The following is a 21,383-nucleotide window of genomic DNA, read 5'->3' on the forward strand; positions in this document are numbered from 1 at the left end:
AGGCAGTCTTCTGAAAGGTGAATTCTCCATCCCTGAATTCATTGTTTTCTTATCACTTTCTACCATGCATTATAGGAGATTAGTACTTTCCCAGTACACTGTGAATTTGGCAAGGACATATACTATGTCTGATTAAGATTTCTCTTCCCCATGGTGTTTATCATATTACCTTGAAAAATGTGCTCAAGGGATATCTCTTGACCATAGTAGAGCTTAGAACATAGTGGTTAACAGCTGGAGTCAGACAGACCTGAGTCTCAATCATAGCTCCTTTTTTTTTTTTTTTTTTTGAGACAGAGCCTCGCCCTGTCGCCCAGGCTGGAATGCAATGGCAAGATCTCGGCTCACTGCAACTTCTGCCTCCCGGGTTCAAGCGATTCTCCTGCCTCAGCCTCCAGAGTACCTGTAATTACAGGCACGCACCATCATGTCAGGCTAATTTTTTGTATCTTTAGTAGAGACAGGGTTTCACCATGTTGGTCAGGCTGGTCTCAAACTCCTGACCTCGTGATCTGCCCTCCTTGGTGTCCCAAAGTGCTAGGATTACAGGCGTGAGCCACCACGCCTGGCCAATCATAACTTCTAATTGCATAATGTAAAGCAAATATTTAACCTCTTCAAATCTTGATGCTCCCCTCTACAAAATGGGCACACGGCTGCACAGGTAGAGTTGAGGACCTGTGGTTTACACTTGAGCAACTAGTGAACATTCAGGAGATCATAGCCTTCTGCTGCATTTGTTAGTTTAGTCACTGTTATCATGAAGTTTCATTATCGTCAGTAATACCCTTTCAGAATGATGCATACCTATTCCCAAAGTGTTTTTAGATCTTTTATTTTGTTGTTCAAGTCAGTTCCAGTAAATGCCAGAGACTTGCATAACAAAGACCTCTCCTACATCTTTCACTCAGGGCCAAATCTGACATCTCACAAGCTCCCCATTGCAACAACTGCAGAATTCATGTGTTTTCATGTTTTTCACAATGAGCACTATGACCATTAATCTCACCCATTGTGTAAGCTCTTAAACTCAAGAACACATAGAGATGTTCTCTTATCTGTCACAATACATACAAAAACTGAAGCCTGATCTTGGCTATTCACAAATATCTCCCTTCTGGATCTACATTATGAATCATTTCTTTTGTGACCGATTGGTTCATTTCTTCGCCCCTGACTGCTGGTTCCCATGCATAACTCACTCATTCCTACCTCTGAGCTGTGTAACAGGCCATCCATCCACCTTTACCACTCAAATTTAACAGTGTGCTGTAGTGCTTGAAGATGGGCTCTAGAGCTTAACAGAACCAGATTCCACTCCCGGCTGCATCGTTGACTGGCTGGAAATGTTGGACAATGCACTTACCCTTTCTGAGCTTTAATTTTCTCATCTGTCAAATGTAACTGGATAAGAGTGACTTCAGACTTCACGTGACGCCGGTGCCGGGCGAACATGGCAGCGGCCACTGGACCCTCGTTTTGGCTGGGGAAGGAAACCCTGAAGGTGCCGCTGGCGCTGTTTGCCTTGAACCGGCAGCGCTGGTGTGAGCGGCTGCGGAAGAACCCTGCTGTGCATGCCGGCTCAGTGGTGGTCCTGCAGGGCGGGGAGGAGACTCAGTGCTACTGCACCTACAGCGGAGTCCTCTTCCGCCAGGAGTCCTTCTTTCACTGGGCGTTTGGTGTCACCGAGCCAGGCTGCTACGGCGTCATCGACGCTGACACTGGAAAGTAGGTCCTGTTTGTGCCCAGGCTTCCTGCCAGCCATGCCACCTGGATGAGAAAGATCCATTCCAAGGAGCACTTCAAGAAGTATGCAGTGGACGACGTCCAGGAAACAGATGAGATTGCCAGTGTCCTGGCGTCACAGAAGCCCTCTGTCCTCCTCACTTTGCGTGGCGTCAACACGGACAGCAGCAGCGTCTGCAGGGAGGCCTCCTTCGAGGGCATCAGCAAGTTCAAAGTCAACAACACCATTCTTCAGTTAGAGATCGTTGAGTGGCGAGTGTTGGAGACGGACGTGGAGCTGGAGGTTCTGTGCTACACCAATAAAATCTCCAGTGAGGCCCACCGTTAGGTAATAATGAAGGCTGTAAAAGTGGGAATGAAAGAATATGAGTTGGAAAGGAAATTTCAATATCCAAAATAATAGAAAGTATAATGAACCCGAAGTCCCCATCAGGTTTTTGTGTTAGTTTTGTTTGCTAGAGCATTTTAAAGCCAGATCCCAGATATCATGTCATGGTACCTGTAAATACCTCAGTAGATATTTCAGTTGATGAGAACTTTTTTTTCTTTTACATAACCACCATGACAATATCACATCCATTATCACAAATGAACCATAACTCCTTAATGTCTTGCATATCTAGTCCATGTTGATCCTAAACTCTTTTTAGCATTGGTTGGTTCGAGTCAGGATCCACACAGAGTCCATACATTGCACTTGGCTGTTGTTGGCAGCAGGATGTCGTGAAGCTGAGCTCTAGGGATATCTCACCCCTATCTACAAACTGCTCGACCTTCCCTCCACCCCCATCCCAAGACCCCGGATTGGCCTTGCTGCCGCCTTCTGTGTGGACCAGGGTGGCTCTTGGAGAGACGAGCTAGAAGCCAGAGGCCACAGCCGAGTGCGCCAGGAAGCTTTCAGCCAGGAGCAACCACCCGCACGAGTGCGCTGGGAAGCTTTCAGCCCGGAGCAGCCACCCGCAGGGTGCTGAGTGGCATCGGGTCAGCGTGTGTGCCTGCTGTGTTCATGCTCTGCACCTGCCGTGCACGCCCACCTGCGGCTGGCCACAGGACATACAGAGAGGAGACAGTGCCCGACGGGGAAGCCATCTAATCTGTGGGCCCCTGAGAGCTTAGAGCAGGGGGGTGAGGATGAGGACTGAGATAGCAAGAAGGAGAGATGGCGTCTGTTCCTGAGGGGACCGAGTGAGGAGAGAGGGGTCACGCCCTATGAAGATGGTGGGAAGATGGGTGTTTGGGGAAAGTGTCACATCATAGGGTATCCCTGGCCAGATTTGAGGAGGGCGCCCCCTATTGCCGGTGCCCAGGCTGAAGCCCCTGGGGACATCTGCAGCCAGAGAGATGGACTAATACTTTTTCCTCCTCGAGCTCCCTCTCCAGGGCAGGATCACTCTGTGATGCAGTTTTGTGGTCCTTGTCCTGGAGAGCCTGGAGGCACCTTCTTGGGGACCACGTCTCATTTATCTGCGCGGTGTCAGACCCACCGTGGGTGTCAGGAAACATGTGTGGGTGGGTGCAATAGATGGATGGAAAAGAGCAGAAAAGGTTTTAAGCTATTTTTCTGTCATCTTTTGTGTCACTGGGAACTTGAGAATTCTTAACTAGTCAGGGAATAAAAATCTCTTCTAAAGCCAGAAAAACAAAACAAAAAAAAGAGCGACTTCTGATAATCTGGTAAGCTTAGCTAATGCGGAAAGGCTGTCCTTTCATATGATAAATATAGAAACACTGGAGAAAATATAACAAAAAGAAAAAATTAAATATGTAACCAAACTCATGAATAATAAAAGGAGCCAGATGCGGTGGCTCACATCTGTAATCCTAGCACTTTGGGAGGCTGAGGCAGGCAGATGGCTTGAACCTATGGCTTTGAGACCAGCCTGCTCAAAATGGTCAGACCCCATCTGTACAAAAAATACCAAAAAAAAAAAAAAAAAAAAAAAAAATTAGCCAGGTATGGTGGTATGTGCGTGTAGCCCCAACTACTTTATAGGCAGAGGTGGGAGGACAAGGTTGCAGTGAGCCACGAACACACCACTGCACTCCAGCCTGGGCAACAGAGTGAGACCTTGTCTCAAAAATAATAATAATAACAATAATAAAACAAAATTCTCCGGTCCCAGGAATAGAGCAGGAAATCAAAGGCAGGGTAGGGAACAGAACACAAAGCCAAAGAACTCCCAGAAGGATCAGAAACAGGCAGAAACCATAGGGACAAGAGGCATTCCTGTACTTCAGGTTCCTGCAAGACAAGGTGCTGAACTTGAACCCCTACTAAAAGCTAGTGATGAAAAATGCCATCAGACCATAAAATTGGACTTGAAATACTCCTCTATTGGCCTGGATACATGGTAAGAGAGCTACCCACCAGGTGTCAAGGCTAAAAGTTTAGACTCATAAGAAATCGTTGGCCTTAAATTGACGCAATCCAACTGGTGGGATGCTTGAAGCCAAGAAATTATCACAAAAACAGATCCAGAATTGGTAAAAATCCACTGAGCCTTAGAAGAAGCAAACTCAGATCATCCTATAAAGAAGATATATCTCAAGTCATGCAGACTCAATTTTCACTAAGAATGAGTTTACTGCAGAAAATAATTTTGAACCACATGAGTTAATAAGCCACATAAAAGAAAGTCAGAAGATGCAATAAATAGTAGGAATTTGCAATAGAAAATGGCAAATAAAATAGTGTAAAAATGTTAAATAAATGTTTTTATATTTAAAGAGAGAAGGAACATAAACACAATGAATTATTAAAATATTTTAAATAATTGTTTTAATTTTTTAAGAATTAAAAACGTTTTTTAACCAAATAGAAATCTTGATAATGACCACATAGTCACTGAAATAAGTACATACAAACCTTCATATTTAATGGTTGGGCCAAAAGCAGATTATTCATAGCTGAGGAAATAATTAATGAATTAGAAAATGGAGGTGATGAAGATGTTGGAATGCATCGTATGTGGCAACAGAATGGAAAATACAAATGTTAAGGCCTGGCATGGTGGCTCATGCCTGTAATCCTATCACTTTGGGAGGCCAAGGCAGGAGGATTGCTTGAGTTCAGGAGGTTGAGACCAGCCTGAGCAATGTAACAAGATCCCATCTCTACAACAAAATTTTAAAACTTAGCTGGGCATAATGACACGTGCCTATAGTCCCAGCTACTCAGGAGGCTGAGGTGGGAGGATTACTTGAGCCTGAGATACCAAGGTTGCAGTGAGTTGTGATCGTGCCACTACACTCCAACCTGGATGATGGAGCAAGACCTTGTCTAAAAAACAGAAAGAAAGAAAGAAAGAAAAGAAAAAAAAAAACAGAAAAAAAGAGTTAAGAGAACTGAAGTGGAGAGAGAGACAGGCCCACATGGGTCTAATCTAAAAAAAAATTGTAGAACACAGAAAGTGAGGGGAAAAGCAATATTGAAATAGAAATCGAATGATAACTTTTTCAGAACTTAAGAATGACTTAAATTCTCACATTAAAAGATCATTCCTAGCAATGAAAAGAACAACAAAATTCTCCTACATATACTATAGGGAAGTAACAAAATATGAAATGCAAAGAGAAAATATCCATATCATCTAGAGAAAAGAGATTACTCACAAAAGAATGATCATTACATCAAAAAGTCTCCCCATTCGTTGTAATAGATGCCAGAAAACAATGGAATGATTTCTGCAAAGAGCTAAGGAAAAATATTTGCCCATCTGTATTCCTACACTCAAGTAAATTCTCATGGAAAAAAAAATGAGGGCAAAGTAAATATATCTTCAGGCAAAAAAAAAGAAACTTAGTTTCTAAGTCCTCACTTAAACTGCTTCTAAAGAATATAGTTCAGCTAAAAGAACCCAAAACCCAGATGTAAAGAGGTGGATTAAAGAAGTAAGGAAAAGAAAAGAAATTGGCAAATATGTGAGTAAAGTTAAAGTATTGATATTTAAAAAATAATATTGACCAGTGTTGGTGGAGGTGATTAAACAGTTCAAACTAAGGAACCAAAACTTGGAAATATAGATGGAATGAAGCTAAGAATCTTTTATTGTTTAAAAAGAGATGAAAGATATTGATTTATTTTAGACTTTGGAATGTATATATGTTAAAGTGTAAAGGCAACTACTAAAAGAATAGAAATAGAATGTAGAACTTCTACAGAGAAGCAAAAAAGGAAATAAGTAAAATGTGATTAATCATACAGATGGCAGAAATCGAGGAAGAAAAAAAGAGGAGGGGAGAAGGCAAAGAAATAGAAAACACAAAGTAAAATGATTTTTTAAAGCAGCACAAATATGCCTCAATAAATGTAAATAAACATAACTTTCTTCTGAAAAGACAAACTGTTAGACTGTACTGCTTTCTATCCCAATAGATTTTGTTTACAAAAGACAAGCCTGAAAGTAAGGGCACAGAAAGATTTAAAATGAAGGGATTAAAACATGTATATCACATAAATGTTAGTCCAAAGGTTTTCTTCACAGCTTTAACAGTCTAGTTCTAAAATTCACATAGAAGAATAAGGGAACAAGAAGAAACATGAATATTGGGAAGAAGATAAACAAAGCGAAGGATTTGCCTGACTAAGTATCAAGACTTATTTTAAATCACAATAATTAAAACACTGTCATATTGGCATGGCAATAGACAAAAGAACCAATATCCAAACTACACACATATGGAGATTTGGCAGTGTTACAAATCAGTGGGAAAAGGAAAGACTAGTCAGTCAATGGTGTGGGACACTTGGCTAACCATTTGGAAGTTAATAAAAGTGGATACATCCTTGTATCAAGCCATATGCAAAAAAAAGCGAATTCCATATGAATTTAAAACATTAATCTGAAAAGCAAACTTTTTAAACATTTAGAAAAGATTCTAAATTAGGGGAAATATCTTTGTGACATTGGGAGAGGAAGACATAAAAAATCAAAACCCATAAAGAAAAAGTTTTTGAATAGAATATGCCTAAAAATATTAAAATAAAGAAAAGATTTGATATATTTGACTACATGACAAAAAGAAAATGTTAGAATGACAAAATAAAACATAAAGTTAACACTTCACGAATTTACATGTCATCCTTGCACAGACAGGGGCCATGCTAATCTTCTCTGTATTGTACCAATTTTAGTGTATGTGCTGCAAAAGTGAGCACAAAACATAAAGTTAACACGTGAGTGAGAGACCAGAAAAAGATGTTTGCAATGTGTATGACAAATAATAGGTTAGTATCCAAAATATGTAAATAACCATGACGTTTGTTTGAGTGCAGAGTCTCAATTCACAAGGAAGGAATATGAAGCTGTCTACCTAATACCCAATAACAGAGCAGTTGGTAAGGCGTATAAGAAGGATGCAAAACTGGTGATGGAGTATCTCGCCATTTGTGATGAATGTTACATTACAGAAATTGAGATGCTATTGAATGAGAAAGGGGAATTTACAATTGAACCCGAAAGGAAAACATTTCGGTTAACAAAAGATGTGGCCAAACGTGATGAGATTCCAGAAAACACTCTATGTGGAAGAAGTTGCTCTGAATGTAACTGAACCCTCCTTCAGCCTGGGCAGGATCATGTATATGGTATTTGAACATATATTCCATGTAAGAGAAGGAGATGAACAGAGAACATTCCTCAGTTTCTCTGCTATAGTCACTCTATTCAAATGTTATGCCCTCTCACTGAGCCAAAACCATTCATGCCATTTATCAAGGAATTATCAGAAGCCCTGACCAGGCACAGGTTGTCTCACAAAGTAGATGATTCCTCTGGGTCAATTGGAAGACACTATGCCAGGACTGATGAGATTGGTGTGGCTTTCAGTGTCACCATTGACTTTAACACAATGAACAAGACCCCCCACACTGAAACTCTGAGAGACTGAGATGCAATGTGGCAGATAACAGCAGAGGTCTCTGAGCTGCCTAGCGTAGTCAGAGATCTGACCAGTGGCAGCATCATATGGGCCAATGTGGAGGCCAGGTATCCTCTCTTTGAAGAGCAATGATACAGGAGGTAGAAAGAAGTTATTTAGGCAGATTTAGGTAGAAAGAAATTATTTAGGCAGATAGCAAGGGCAAACGAGTCCTCAGCAGAGCTTCCCTTCAAACAAAAAGAAGCCCAAAAAATCATTTCTTTTCCAACAAAGAGCAGCCTGAAAAATCAAGCTGCAAATATACATAAGCAAGCTGGAAGCTTGCACAGGGGAATGCCAGCAGCTGTACCAATAGGAAAGGGCTACCTGGGGGCTAGGCATGTGCACCATGGAAGCTCCATCTTCCCTTTTTTGTTGGCACGTGTACAGTAAGAAAGAAATGGGCAACATGGCACAGCTCAGGCAGAGAACCCACTTGCATAATAGAAGATTAGTGTGGGGGCGGCCAGAGATTCATGCCCTAGGCAAATGGCACACCTGTTTCTAACCAGTTTTTTGCACCCTATGTAAATCAGACATCACCTCCCCACCAGCTCATCTATAAAACCCCCTGCATTTTGCTGTGGACCAGCAACCTATTTTTTCAGGACACCTCTCTGTAGCAAAGAGCTATTCTCTTTCTTTTCCCAATTAAATTTCCGCTCTTAACCTCACTCATTGTGTGTCTGCATCCTTTATCTCTGTGGCTGTGAGACAACAAACCTCAAGTATTATCCCAGACAATGAGGCCACTTCAACAAGAGACTGGTAAAAAAAGAGACAATCAAGGAATAAGAACAATTTTTGGTGACGTGCATTAATTGAATAAATGACGCTTATCATATTCACTTTATAAAAGAGAACAGCATTGTGATTACTCCTGGTAACTGTATTCTATCTTCAGTGGCTGTCTGATTTTATCCCCACAGTTAAAATTGAAGGAATTCTGAAAAAAAAAAAATCTTAACCTTGGGGGTTAAGATTTCAACATATGAATTTGGAGGGGGACAAAAATGTTCTATCTATAACAGGGTCTAAAAACACAATTGCCCACTTAATCTCTAATTGATAGAGTAATATTAATATTTAATATACAATTTACTTGTTAAATGCAGTTCCAAGCACTTTACATGTTTGGATCATGGCACTCTTGTATACTGGATTATTTCCTTCAGCTCATACAAACACCTAGTATCTCTCATTAAAAACAAAAGGGCGGGGAGGAACCAAGATGGCCAAATAGGAACAGCTCCGGTCTATAGCTCCCAGCGTGAGCGACGCAGAAGACAGGTGATTTCTGCATTTCCATCTGAGGTACCGGGTTCATCTCACTAGGGAGTGCCAGACAGTGGGCACAGGACAATAGGTGCAGCGCACCTTGCGCCAGCCGAAGCAGGGGCGAGGCATTGCCACACTCGGGAAGCACAAGGGGTCAGGGAGTTCCCTTTCCAGGGACGACAGAGGGCACCTGGAGAATCGGGCCACTCCCACCCGAATACTGTGCTTTTCCAACGGGCTTGGGAAACGGTGCACTAGGAGATTATAGCCCGCACCTGGCTCAGAGGGTCCTATGCCCACGGAGTCTCACTGATTGCTAGCACAGCAGCCTGAGATCAAACAGCCAGGCGGCAGAGAGACTGGGGGAGGGATGCCCGCCATTGCCCAGGCTCGCTTAGGTAAACAAAGCAGCTGGGAAGCTCGAACTGGGTGGAGCCCACTACAGCTCAAAGAGGTCTGCCTGCCTCTGTAGGCTCCACCTCTGGGGGCAGGGCACAGACAAACAAAAAGACAGCAGTAACCTCTGCAGACTTAAATGTCCCTGTCTGACAGCTTTGAGGAGAGCAGTGGTTCTCCCAGCACGCAGCTGGAGATCTGAGAACGGGCAGACTGCCTCCTCAAGTGGGTCCCTGAACCCTGACCCCCAAGCAGCCTAACTGGGAGGCACCGCACAGCAGGGGCAGACTGACACCTCACACAGCCAGCCAGGTACTCCAACAGACCTGCAGCTGAGGGTCCTGTCTGTTAGAAGGAAAACTAACAAACAGAAAGGACATCCACACCAAAAACCCATCTGTATATCACCATCATCAAAGACCAAAAGTAGATAAAACCACAAAGATGGGGAAAAAACAGAGCAGAAAAACTGGAAACTCTAAAAAGCAGAGTGCCTCTCCTCCTCCAAAGGAACACAGTTCCTCAACAGCAACGGAACAAAGCTGGACGAAGAATGACTTTGACGAGCTGAGAGAAGAAGGCTTCAGATGATCAAATTACTCCGAGCTACGGGAGGATATTCAAACCAAAGGCAAAGAAGTTGAAAACTTTGAAAAAAATTTAGAAGAATGTATAACTAGAATAACCAATACAGAGAAGTGCTTAAAGGAGCTGATGGAGCTGAAAACCAAGGCTCGAGAACTACGTGAAGAATATAGAAGCCTCAGGAGCCGATGCGATCAAATGGAAGAAAGGGTATCAGCCCTGGAAGATGAAATGAATGAAATGAAGTGAGAAGGGAAGTTTAGAGGAAAAAGAATAAAAAGAAACGAGCAAAGCCTCCAAGAAATATGGGACTATGTGAAAAAAACAAATCTACGCCTGATTGGTGTACCTGAAAGTGACAGGGAGAATGGAACCAAGTTGGAAAACACTGTGCAGGATATTATCCAGGAGAACTTCCCCAATCTAGCAAGGCAGGCTAACATTCAGATTCAGGAAATACAGAGAACGCCACAGAGATACTCCTCGAGAAGAGCAACTCCAAGACACATAATTGTCAGATTCACCAAAGTTGAAATGAAGGAAAAAATGTTAAGGGCAGCCAGAGAGAAAGGTCGGGTTACCCTCAAAGGGAAGCCCATCAGACTAACAGCAGATCTCTCGGCAGAAACCCTACAAGCCAGAAGAGAGTGGGGGCCAATATTCAACATTCTTAAAGAAAAGAATTTTCAACCCAGAATTTCACATCCAGCCAAACTAAGCTTCATAAGTGAAGGAGAAATAAAATACTTTACAGACAAGCAAATGCTGAGAGATTTTGTCACCACCAGGCCTGCCTTAAAAGAGCTCCCGAAGGAAGCGCTAAACATGGAAAGGCACAACCGGTACCAGCCGCTGCAACATCATGCCAAAATGTAAAGACCATTGAGACTAGGAAGAGACTGCATCAACTAATGAGCAAAATAACCAGCTAACATCATAATGACAGGATCAAATTCACACATAACAATATTAACTTTAAATGTAAATGGACTAAATGCTACAATTAAAAGACACAGACTGGCAAATTGGATAAAGACTCAAGACCCATCAGTGTGCTGTATTCAGGAAACCTATCTCACGTGCAGAGACACACATAGGCTCAAAATAAAAGGATGGAGGAAGATCTACCAAGCAAATGGAAAACAAAAAAAGGCAGGGGTTGCAATCCTAGTCTCTGATAAAACAGACTTTAAACCAACAAAGCTCAAAAGAGACAAAGAAGGCCATTACATAATGGTAAAGGGATTAATTCAACAAGAAGAGCTAACTATCCTAAATATATATGCACCCAATACAAGAGCACCCAGATTCATAAAGCAAGTCCTGAGTGACCTACAAAGAGACTTAGACTCCCACACATTAATAATGAGAGACTTTAACACCTCACTGTCAACATTAGACAGATCAACGAGACAGAAAGTCAACAAGGATACACAGGAACTGAACTCAGCTCTGCACCAAGCAGACCTAATAGACATCTACAGAACTCTCCACCCCAAATCAACAGAATATACATTTTTTTCAGCACCACACCACACCTATTCCAAAATTGACCACATACTTGGAAGTAAAGCTTTCCTCAGTAAATGTAAAAGTACAGAAATTATAACAAATTATCTCTCAGATCACAGTGCAATCAAGCTAGAACTCAGGATTAAGAATCTCACTCAAAACCACTCAACTACATGGAAACTGAACAACCTGCTCCTGAATGACTACTGGGTACATAACGAAATGAAGGCAGAAATAAAGATGTTCTTTGAAACCAATGAGAACCAAGACACAACATACCAGAATCTCTGGGATGCATTCAAAGCAGTGTGTAGAGGGAAATTTATAGCACTAAATGCCCACAAGAGAAAGCAGGAAAGATCCAAAATTGACACCCTAACATCACAATTAAAAGAACTAGAAAAGCAAGAGCAAACACATTCAAAAGCTAGCAGAAGGCAAGAAATAACTAAAATCAGAGCAGAACTGAAGGAAATAGAGACACAAAAAACCCTTCAAAAAATTAATGAATCCAGGAGCTGGTTTTTTGAAAGGATCAACAAAATTGATAGACCGCTAGCAAGATAAATAAAGAAAAAAAGAAGAATCAAATAGATGCAATAAAAAATGATAAAGGGGATATCACCACCGATCCCACAGAAGTACAAACTACCATCAGAGAATACTACAAACACCTCTACACAAATAAACTAGAAAATCTAGAAGAAATGGATAAATTCCTCGACACATACACTCTCCCAAGACTAAACCAGGAAGAAGCTGAATCTCTGAATAGACCAATAACAGGAACTGAAATTGTGGCAATAATCAATAGCTTACCAACCAAAAAAAGTCCAGGACCAGATGGATTCACAGCCGAATTCTACCAGAGGTACAAGGAGGAACTGGTACCATTCCTTCTGAAACTATTCCAATCAATAGAAAAAGAGGGAATCCTCCCTAACTCATTTTATGAGGCCAGCATCATCCTGATACCAAAGCCTGGCAGAGACACAACCAAAAAAGAGAATTTTAGACCAATATCCTTGATGAACATTGATGCAAAAATCCTCAATAAAATACTGGCAAACAGAATCCAGCAGCACATCAAAAAGCTTATCCACCATGATCAAGTGGGCTTCATCCCTGGGATGCAAGGCTGGTTCAATATATGCAAATCAAAAAATGTAATCCAGCACATAAACAGAACCAAAGACAAAAACCGCATGATTATCTCAATAGATGCAGAAAAGGCCTTTGACAAAATTCAACAACATTTCATGCTAAAAACTCTCAATAAATTAGGTATTGATGGGACGTATCTCAAAATAATAAGAGCTATCTATGACAAACCCACAGCCAATATCATACTGAATGGGCAAAAACTGGAAGCATTCCCTTTGAAAACTGGCACAAGACAGGGATGGCTTCTCTCACCACTTCTATTCAACATAGTGTTGGAAGTTCTGGCCAGGGCAATTAGGCAAGAGAAGGAAATAAAGGGTATTCGATTAGGAAAAGAGGAAGTCAAATTGTCCCTGTTTGCAGATGACATGATTGTATATCTAGAAAACCCCATCGTCTCAGCCCAAAATCTCCTTAAGCTGATAAGCAACTTCAGCAAAGTCTCAGGATACAAAATCAATGTACAAAAATCACAAGCATTCTTATTCACCAATAACAGACAAACAGAGAGCCAAATCATGAGTGAACTCCCATTCACAATTGCTTCAAAGAGAATAAAATACCTAGGAATCCAACTTACAAGGGAAGTGAAGGACCTCTTCAAGGAGAACTACAAACCACTGCTCAAGGAAATAAAAGAGGATACAAACAAACGGAAGAACATTCCATGCTCATGGGTAGGAATAGTCAATATCATGAAAATGGCCATACTGCCCAAGGTAATTTACAGATTCAATGCCATCCCCATCAAGCTACCAATGACTTTCTTCACAGAATTGGAAAAAACTACTTTAAAGTTCATATGGAAGCAAAAAAGAGCCCACATCGCCAAGTCAATCCTAAGCCAAAAGAACAAAGCTGGAGGCATCACACTACCTAACTTCAAACTATACTACAAGGCTACAGTAACCAAAACAGCATGGTACTGGTACCAAAACAGCATGGTACTGGTACCAAAACAGAGATATAGATCAATGGAACAGAACAGAGCCCTCAGAAATAACGCCGCATATCTACAACTATCTGATCTTTGACAAACCTGAGAAAAACAAGCAATGGGGAAAGGATTCCCTATTTAATAAATGGTGCTGGGAAAACTGGCTAGCCATATGTAGAAAGCTGAAAGTGGATCCCTTCCTTACACCTTATATAAAAATCAATTCAAGATGGATTAAAGACTTAAATGTTAGACCGAAAACCATAAAAACCCTAGAAGAAAACCTAGGCATTACCATTCAGGACATAGGCATGGGCAAGGACTTCATGTTTAAAACACCAAAAGCAATGGCAACAAAAGCCAAAATTGACAAATAGGATCTAATTAAACTACAGAGCTTCTGCACAGCAAAAGAAACTACCCTCAGAGTGAACAGGCAACCTACAAAATGGGAGAAAATTTTCACAACCTACTCATCTGACAAAGGGCTAATATCCAGAATCTACAATGAACTCCAACAAATTTACAAGAAAAAAACAAACAACCCCATCAAAAAGTGGGCAAAGGACATGAACAGACACTTCTCAAAAGAAGACATTTATGCAGCCAAAAAACACATGAAAAAATGCTCACCATCACTGGCCATCAGAGAAATGCAAATCAAAACCACAAGGAGATACCATCTCACACCAGTTAGAATGGCAATCATTAAAAAGTCAGGAAACAACAGGTGCTGGAGAGGATGTGGAGAAATAGGAACACTTTTACACTGTTGGTGGGACTGTAAACTAGTTCAACCCTTGTGGAAGTCAGTGTGGCGATTCCTCAGGGATCTAGAACTAGAAATGCCATTTGACCCAGCCATCCCATTACTGGGTATATACCCAAAGGACTATAAATCATGCTGCTATAAAGACACATGCACACGTATGTTTATTGCAGCATTATTCACAATAGCAAAGACTTGGAACCAACCCAAATGTCCAACAATGATAGACTGGATTAAGAAAATGTGGCACATATACACCATGGAATACTATGCAGCCATAAAAAATGATGAGTTCACGTCCTTTGTAGGGACATGGATGAAATTGGAAATCATCATTCTCAGTAAACTATTGCAAGAACAAAAAACCAAACCCTGCATATTCTCACTCATAGGTGGGAATTGAACAATGAGAACACATGGACACAGGAAGGGGAACATCACACTCTGGGGACTGTTGTGGGGTGGTGGGAGGGGGGAGGGATGGCATTGGGAGATATACCTAATGGTAGATGACGAGTTAGTGGGTGCAGCGCACCAGTATGGCACATGTATACATATGTAACTAACCTGCACGTTGTGCACATGTACCCTAAAACCTAAAGTATAATAAGAAATAAATAAATAAATAAACAAAAGCACACCCCTTTTGAACTCTCATAACCCTCCGGATGCTGCTCCATTTCTCTGTACTTTTTCATTTGTTTAAGGGTTGTCTACAAACATTAATGTCCACTTATTCATTTTCCACTTACTCTTTACTCACTACAATCTGAGTTTCACCTCCACTACTACACAGCAATTACTCTTGTCTGCGTCACCTGTAACCTCCATGTTACCAAATCCTATGAGCACATTTCTGCCCTCGTTTCAGTTGATTCCATAGTAACACTCCACATAGTCAATCACTCCTACCATTTTGGAACTCCTTCCTATATTGGCTTTTGTGACACTCTTCAGTCTTGGTTTTCATTATATACCATTGCCTACTCCTTGCCTGTCTCCTTTACTCCTCTTCTACCCAATCTTTAAACGTTAGCCCTTCTCAAACCCCAGTGGTAGCACTCCTTCTTTTTCTATACTCGTTCTCCTGATGTAACCCAGTCATTCTCAACAGGGTGTGATTTTGCCCCCTAGAGGACATTTGCCAATGACTAGAGACATGTTTTACGTGACAACTGGGAGTATGTCACTGGCATCTAAAGGACAGAAGCTGGAGATACTGCTAAACATTGATGGTGAGTATACAATCCTAAAATGCACAGCACAGCCTCCCACATCTAAGAATTATCTGTTCCAAAGTGCTGCTGGTACATTGAGAAACCCTGCCCATCCAGGCTTTGCCTTTTTACTGTCTGTGGCAGGCAGTATGTCTTGTCTTCTGGTATCCATTCTCCCCTTCTTTTTAGTAATGGAATTGACATTTCATCAGGTAGCATATGGCCATCCAGCTTATAGACTATGTTACAGCCTCTCTTGCAGCTAAGTAACATGTGTTACTCCTGGGTCGTTTCCTTAAAAAGAAGGTGCACCTTTTTCCCTATTTCTTAATGATAGGATGTGGTCTTCGTGCTAATGAACCAATTTCCACCATACAGAGAAAAATAATATTCAAGGGATGACAAAAGTGCCACGAATCCCTGAATGACCTTGTGAAGTGGAGCTGTCTAACTAGACCACCCACCTATCTCTGAACTATGATATGAATGAGAAAGAAACTTGTGCCTTGTTTGATCCACTATATTTGGGTGCCTCATTTTAAAAATCTTAATTGATCTCCCACTGACATACCATCTATATAATACCTGATGGAGCTATAATTTGTAATCACTACCTTGAGTTCCTCTCTAAACTTCAGATTTATAAATTAACTACCTACTTGATATGTATTCTTGCATATCTCCCAGAATCTCAAACTTAACATTTTCAAAATGAAGCTATTGATTTCACCACCAAACCACCCCTCTTTGGCCTTTCCTCCACTCAATAAATGGCTAGAAATTGTAAGTCATCCTTCATCACTGTCTTTCAACCCCAAATATATGCCTTCATTTTTGCTTCCTAAATAAGCATGATATATGCCCATTTTCTTATTGCTAGTTCTACCATGTTGGTTCACGCCACTACCATCTCTCTCCTGGACAACTGTGATAGCCTCTGCACTGGGCTTCCTGTATTTTGCTTTGCTCCTCTGATTCATTTTCCACAGAGAAGCTGGAGGAATCTTTCTAAAATAACAATCAGATAATCACATGCCTTTCACAAGACTTTTCAAAGTCTGCCTAATGCACTTAAAACAGAACTCATAATTCTTACCCAGAGTCTACAAAGATCAGCATAATCTAATCCTTGTATAGCTTCATCTTGGGCCACTCTTGCCTTTTACACCTGATGCCCAAGCCACACTGGTCTCCTTTCAGTGCATCACACAAAGCTCTTTCCTGCCTCAGGACCTTCACTCATACTGTTCCTTCTGTCTTAAGTGCATTGATCCCTCCTTTCTGCATGGTTGACCCACCTCCTTCTGCAATTTCCTATCTTCACAGATGCCTCCAGGGTCAAGCCAAATAAGCTTCTTCCCTCTCCCCTTGTTATTCTCTGTTAATGTGCCCTGTTTATTTCCTTTATGAAACTTATCACCATTTCTTATTATATACATATATGTATGTGTGTGTTTTGTCTGCCTCTCCCACAAATACATGGATTCTGGTTGTTTTATTCACTAATATGTATTTGGTATTAACATTGCCAGGCACACAGTAGGTACTCAAGATTATATGTGTATGACTGTGTGTGGTCAGTTGTTCATTTGTATTTATTGAATGAAATAATGTTTCAGCAAAGCATGGTTTACCCTGGATATCTCCCCATAAATTCTACCCAGTTGAAAGCAGGGTACAATGAACATTAAGGGCAACCTGAAAGGGGAAAGGAGTTGCACTCAGATGACATGAAACTTAATGAGAGATGATTACACACAGCAGTGGGTTGTGTGGGAGGGAAGAACATGATGCTGACTTGGGAACATAGATCTCTGCTCAAACCATCATTCAGTTCCAGTAAGAGGAAAATGTAAAACAGGTCCAACTCTTAGAGGCTAATTGTTTAAGATAGAAGTTAGGAAGAAAAAGAAAGAAGGCAGGACAGGAATGGAAAAAGAAGAAAAGAGAAGAGAAAGCACAGAATGTTCTTAATGGTTTTATTCTCAATCAAGAGCAATGTATCACCAGGGAAGAGGGAAATCTGATGAAATACTTGGAAAACTTTATTGCTGGAACTAAAGTGATCTGTACTGGTCTTTGAGAAAGATCTTATTGAATAGTTGGCTGCCAGTCTCAGCAGTCCCTGATGATAAACACTGTCTGTGTATAAATTATTCATGTCTTCTTTTTTTTTTTGTGGAGACAAGGTGGTGCCCTGTCTCTGCTTCCCAAGCTGGAGTGCAGTAGTGCTATCATGGCTCAGTGAAGCCTTGACCTCCCAGGCTCAGGCAACTCTCCCACCTCAGCCTCCCAAGTAGCTGGGACTATAGGTGCATGCCACCACTCCTGGTTAATTTTTTAAATTATTTGTGGAGACAGGATCTCACTATGTTTCCTAGGCTGGTCTCAAATGCCTGGGCTCAAGCGATCCTCCTGCCTTAGCCTCCCAAAGTGCTGGAATTACAGGCGTGAGCCACCGCATCTGGCCTCGTGTCTTTTTTTCAGCAAGAACTGGTCATACCACTTTCTTCTCCTTTTTCTGACACTGCCTTTAGAAGATCCATCCTACTCACAGTCTCACCACCCACACACACCTACCCATTGTGCAGGACTTCTCCAACCTGTGGCTGGTTTCACAACTTGCCAACACTGATCTGAGATACCAGTGTTGGCTGTGTTTTTCTGGTTTTCTTCTGAAGGTCAACAGCACCTTGAGAATTAGTAACATCAGAAACTAGCATTATTCCCAGGTCTTTTATGTACAAGGTGTTTTACTAAAGTAAGCCAGTCAATCCCTTAGAAAATCCAATAAGAAATGTATTGCTCTCCCCACTTTACACATGTGGAAACTAAGGCTCAGAGAAGTTATGTGCTTTTTCTCAGTCACACAGCTAGTGAGAATCTGTGTCTGCTCTGTTTGATCCTGAGCACATGATCTCTTCTCTGCATATGGTACCTCTCAGCTACAAGGCAGAAGTTTTTAGACAAATAAAACTACCTCACTACAGCCAGAGTGATCTTTTTAAAAATGTAGACCTAACCATATCCCTCTCCAGCTAAAAATACTTCCTAAAATAGTTCTTACTACCTAGAGCTTACGCTGCTCCCTCTCCTGGAAATACTAACCCTTCAGCTCTAAATCCACACCCAAACCCACATGCACACATGTGTGCACTCACACACACACACATCATTCAGTTTCATTTAAATAACTACAGTCATGTGTCTCTTAACAACAGGGATACATTCTGAGAAATGCATCATTAGGAGATTTCACTGTTGTGCAAACAGCATAGACTAAACTTACACAAACCTAGATGGCATAGCCTCCTACACACCTAGAGCATATTGTATAGTCTATTGCTCCTATGTTACAAACCTGTACCAAATACTGTAGGCAAATATAACACAATGGGATTTGTGTATCTAAACATAGGAAAGGTACAGTAAAAATACGATATCATAATCTTATGGGACCACCATATACGCTGTTGATCGTTGGCCAAAATGTCTTTATGCAGCTTATGACTAAACTTCCTTTCAACCTTTACTATACCCTAAACCAGTAGTTCACCAACCACAGGGTCAGCACAAATTATCTGTGAATATTGCTAAAATTTTTAATTTTCAGGCCTCACCCTCAGAAATTCAGTATCCATAAATCTGAGGAAGGGGTCAAAAATCTGTATGTTAAACAACCACTTGAAATGAAAGAAAATAAAGTCCTTATTCTCATGGAGCTTACGATTTCCCTGGAGTAAAACCAAAAAATAAACCAATGGACATATGGTATATCAGGTGGCAAAGAATAACAAATAATGTAAAAAAATACTGATAGGGAGCTATTGTATTATTTTTTATTATTATTATTATTATTATTATTATTATTTTGAGACAGAGCCTCACTCTGTTACCCAAGCTGGAGTGCAGTGGCATGATCTCAGCTCACTACAACCTCCGCCTGCCATGTTTAAGCGATTCTCCTGCCTCAGCCTCCTGAGTAGCTGAGACTATAAGCACATGCCACCATGCCTGGCTAATTTTTTGTATTTTTAGTAGATATGGGGTTTCACCATGTTGGTCAGGCTGGTCTCGAACTCCTGACCCCTTGATGCGCCCACCTCAGCCTCCCAAAGTGCAGGGATTACAGGCGTGAGCCACCGTGCCTGGCCCATATTATTTATTTAAGTTTTTCTTTTTAAAGGAAAGGGTTTCATCTATCTTCTTCACCACTTCATCCCAAGTATCAGGGATCTAGCACTCATCAAACATCTGTTGAGGTAGGAATAGGACTACTTTACACGTGCTAGAAATAAGGATCCTCATAATAGCTTTTGTAAAGTTAGGAATGATGACACGATGCCTAATGCTGCCACCTAAAGCAGCCTATGTAAGCATTCCAAAGTAGAAGTCAGTGGTTCAGAGCCAAGGAACTTAAATTTTGTTTTGTTTTTGAGACAGTCTCTCGCTCTGTTGCCCAGGCTGGACTGTAGTGGCACAATCTCAGCTCACTGCAACCTCTGCCTCCCAGGTTAAAGCAATTCTCCTGCTTCAGCCTCCCAAGTAGCTGGGCTTACAAGCACACACCACCATGCCTGGCTAATTTTTGTATTTTTAGTAGAGGTGGGGTTTTGCCATGTTGGCCCGTCTGGTCTCAGACTCCTGGCCTCAAAGTCATCTACCCGTCTCGGCCTCCCAAAGTCCTAGGATTACAGGTGTGAGCCCGGGCCACCATGCATGGCCTGGAACTTAAGTTTTATCACAAAAATAGAACAACAGGAGTTTTACATATAACCAAGAGATGGAGTAACAGGTGATTGGATTTACTCTTTCACTAAACAACCAAAAATAAAAAATAAAAACATGTAATGGTGGTTTTCAAGCAGTAGACATCAGGCACTATAGGACAGAGATATTTGAAACTCAGAGAAACAAACAAGGTAATCACTGTTGCCCTAGTTTACTGTCTGGACAGATATTTCTGTCCAGGAAACACTGCAGGGGTGTAGAACCCACGCAGAGCCCAGCTGTCACCCTGAATTGAGGAGAGAGCTGGGTGTCTGAGAAGGCAAAGGTGGCTAGAATTTGCAAGACAGGTCCCTGGAGAGAAATTATACACGCAGAGAAAAAGATTGAGCTCCAGAAATATTCAAAAAGTCCCCCTCAAATGTTCAGCTGAGTGTCGAGCAATGCATGCATGTGAGAAAACTGTATGAGAATATGGAAGGAACATCCAAAAAAGAGCACAAGTAACCACTGCTAGGGCTCACAAATACAAGAATAGTCTGTGTTCTCACCAGGCAGAGTAGAACACCTGTAATTCATAGTCCATTAGGTGGAGCATTCAGAAAGGTATTGCCTCAGTAAAGGGAAAATTTAGTTCAGGATCAAAGGCCACTCTAGTCCTACCTTAAAATGCTTAAAAGCAAGCCTCAAAAAGATCAAACGACTTGCTGATAATATAACTGTGTTCCAAAACCAGGTAAAAATATTTATTAGAATATAAAAATATAAGATATAAGATATAGAATATAAAGATAACCAGCACCCAACAATTACACAATGTCTGGTATCCAATCAAAAATTACTAGGCATGCAAAGAAGCAAGAAAAAATAACCTATGCTAAGGACAAAAATTAAACCATCATTCTCAGCAAACTGTCACAAGAACAGAAAGCCAAACACCACATGTCCTCACTCATAAGTGGGAGTTGAACAATGAGAACACATGGACATAGGGAGGGGAACATCACACACCGGGGCCTGTCAGGGGGTGGGGGGCTGGGGGAAGGATAACATTAGGAGAAATACCTAACGTAGGTGATGGGTTGATGGGTGCAGCAAACCACCATGCCACGTGTATACCTATGTAACAAAA

General features: G+C 41.3%; 1 long non-coding RNA gene, 1 other non-coding gene and 1 pseudogene across 2 annotated transcripts in view; 2 read left to right on the top strand and 1 right to left on the bottom strand.

The window, feature by feature from the left end:
- The first annotated feature begins 1,137 nt into the window (after positions 1–1,137).
- Positions 1,138–21,383, top strand: part of LOC134759399 (uncharacterized) — a 33,403-nt gene continuing 13,157 nt past the window's right edge. Inside the window, exons 1-2 of the long non-coding RNA XR_010137962.1 lie at positions 1,138–2,074; positions 15,441–15,541. This is a non-coding gene — a long non-coding RNA (uncharacterized LOC134759399). The remainder of the gene's footprint in view (positions 2,075–15,440; positions 15,542–21,383) is intronic.
- Positions 2,973–7,758, top strand: LOC129054913 (glycine--tRNA ligase-like; annotated as a pseudogene).
- On the bottom strand, positions 6,794–6,904 carry LOC112129743 (U6 spliceosomal RNA). The gene has a single exon (XR_002912101.3). It is a non-coding gene; the product is annotated as a U6 spliceosomal RNA (small nuclear RNA).

The sequence above is a fragment of the Pongo abelii genome, chromosome 19 (assembly GCF_028885655.2).
Source record: "Pongo abelii isolate AG06213 chromosome 19, NHGRI_mPonAbe1-v2.0_pri, whole genome shotgun sequence".
Taxonomy (NCBI): Eukaryota; Metazoa; Chordata; class Mammalia; order Primates; family Hominidae; genus Pongo; species Pongo abelii.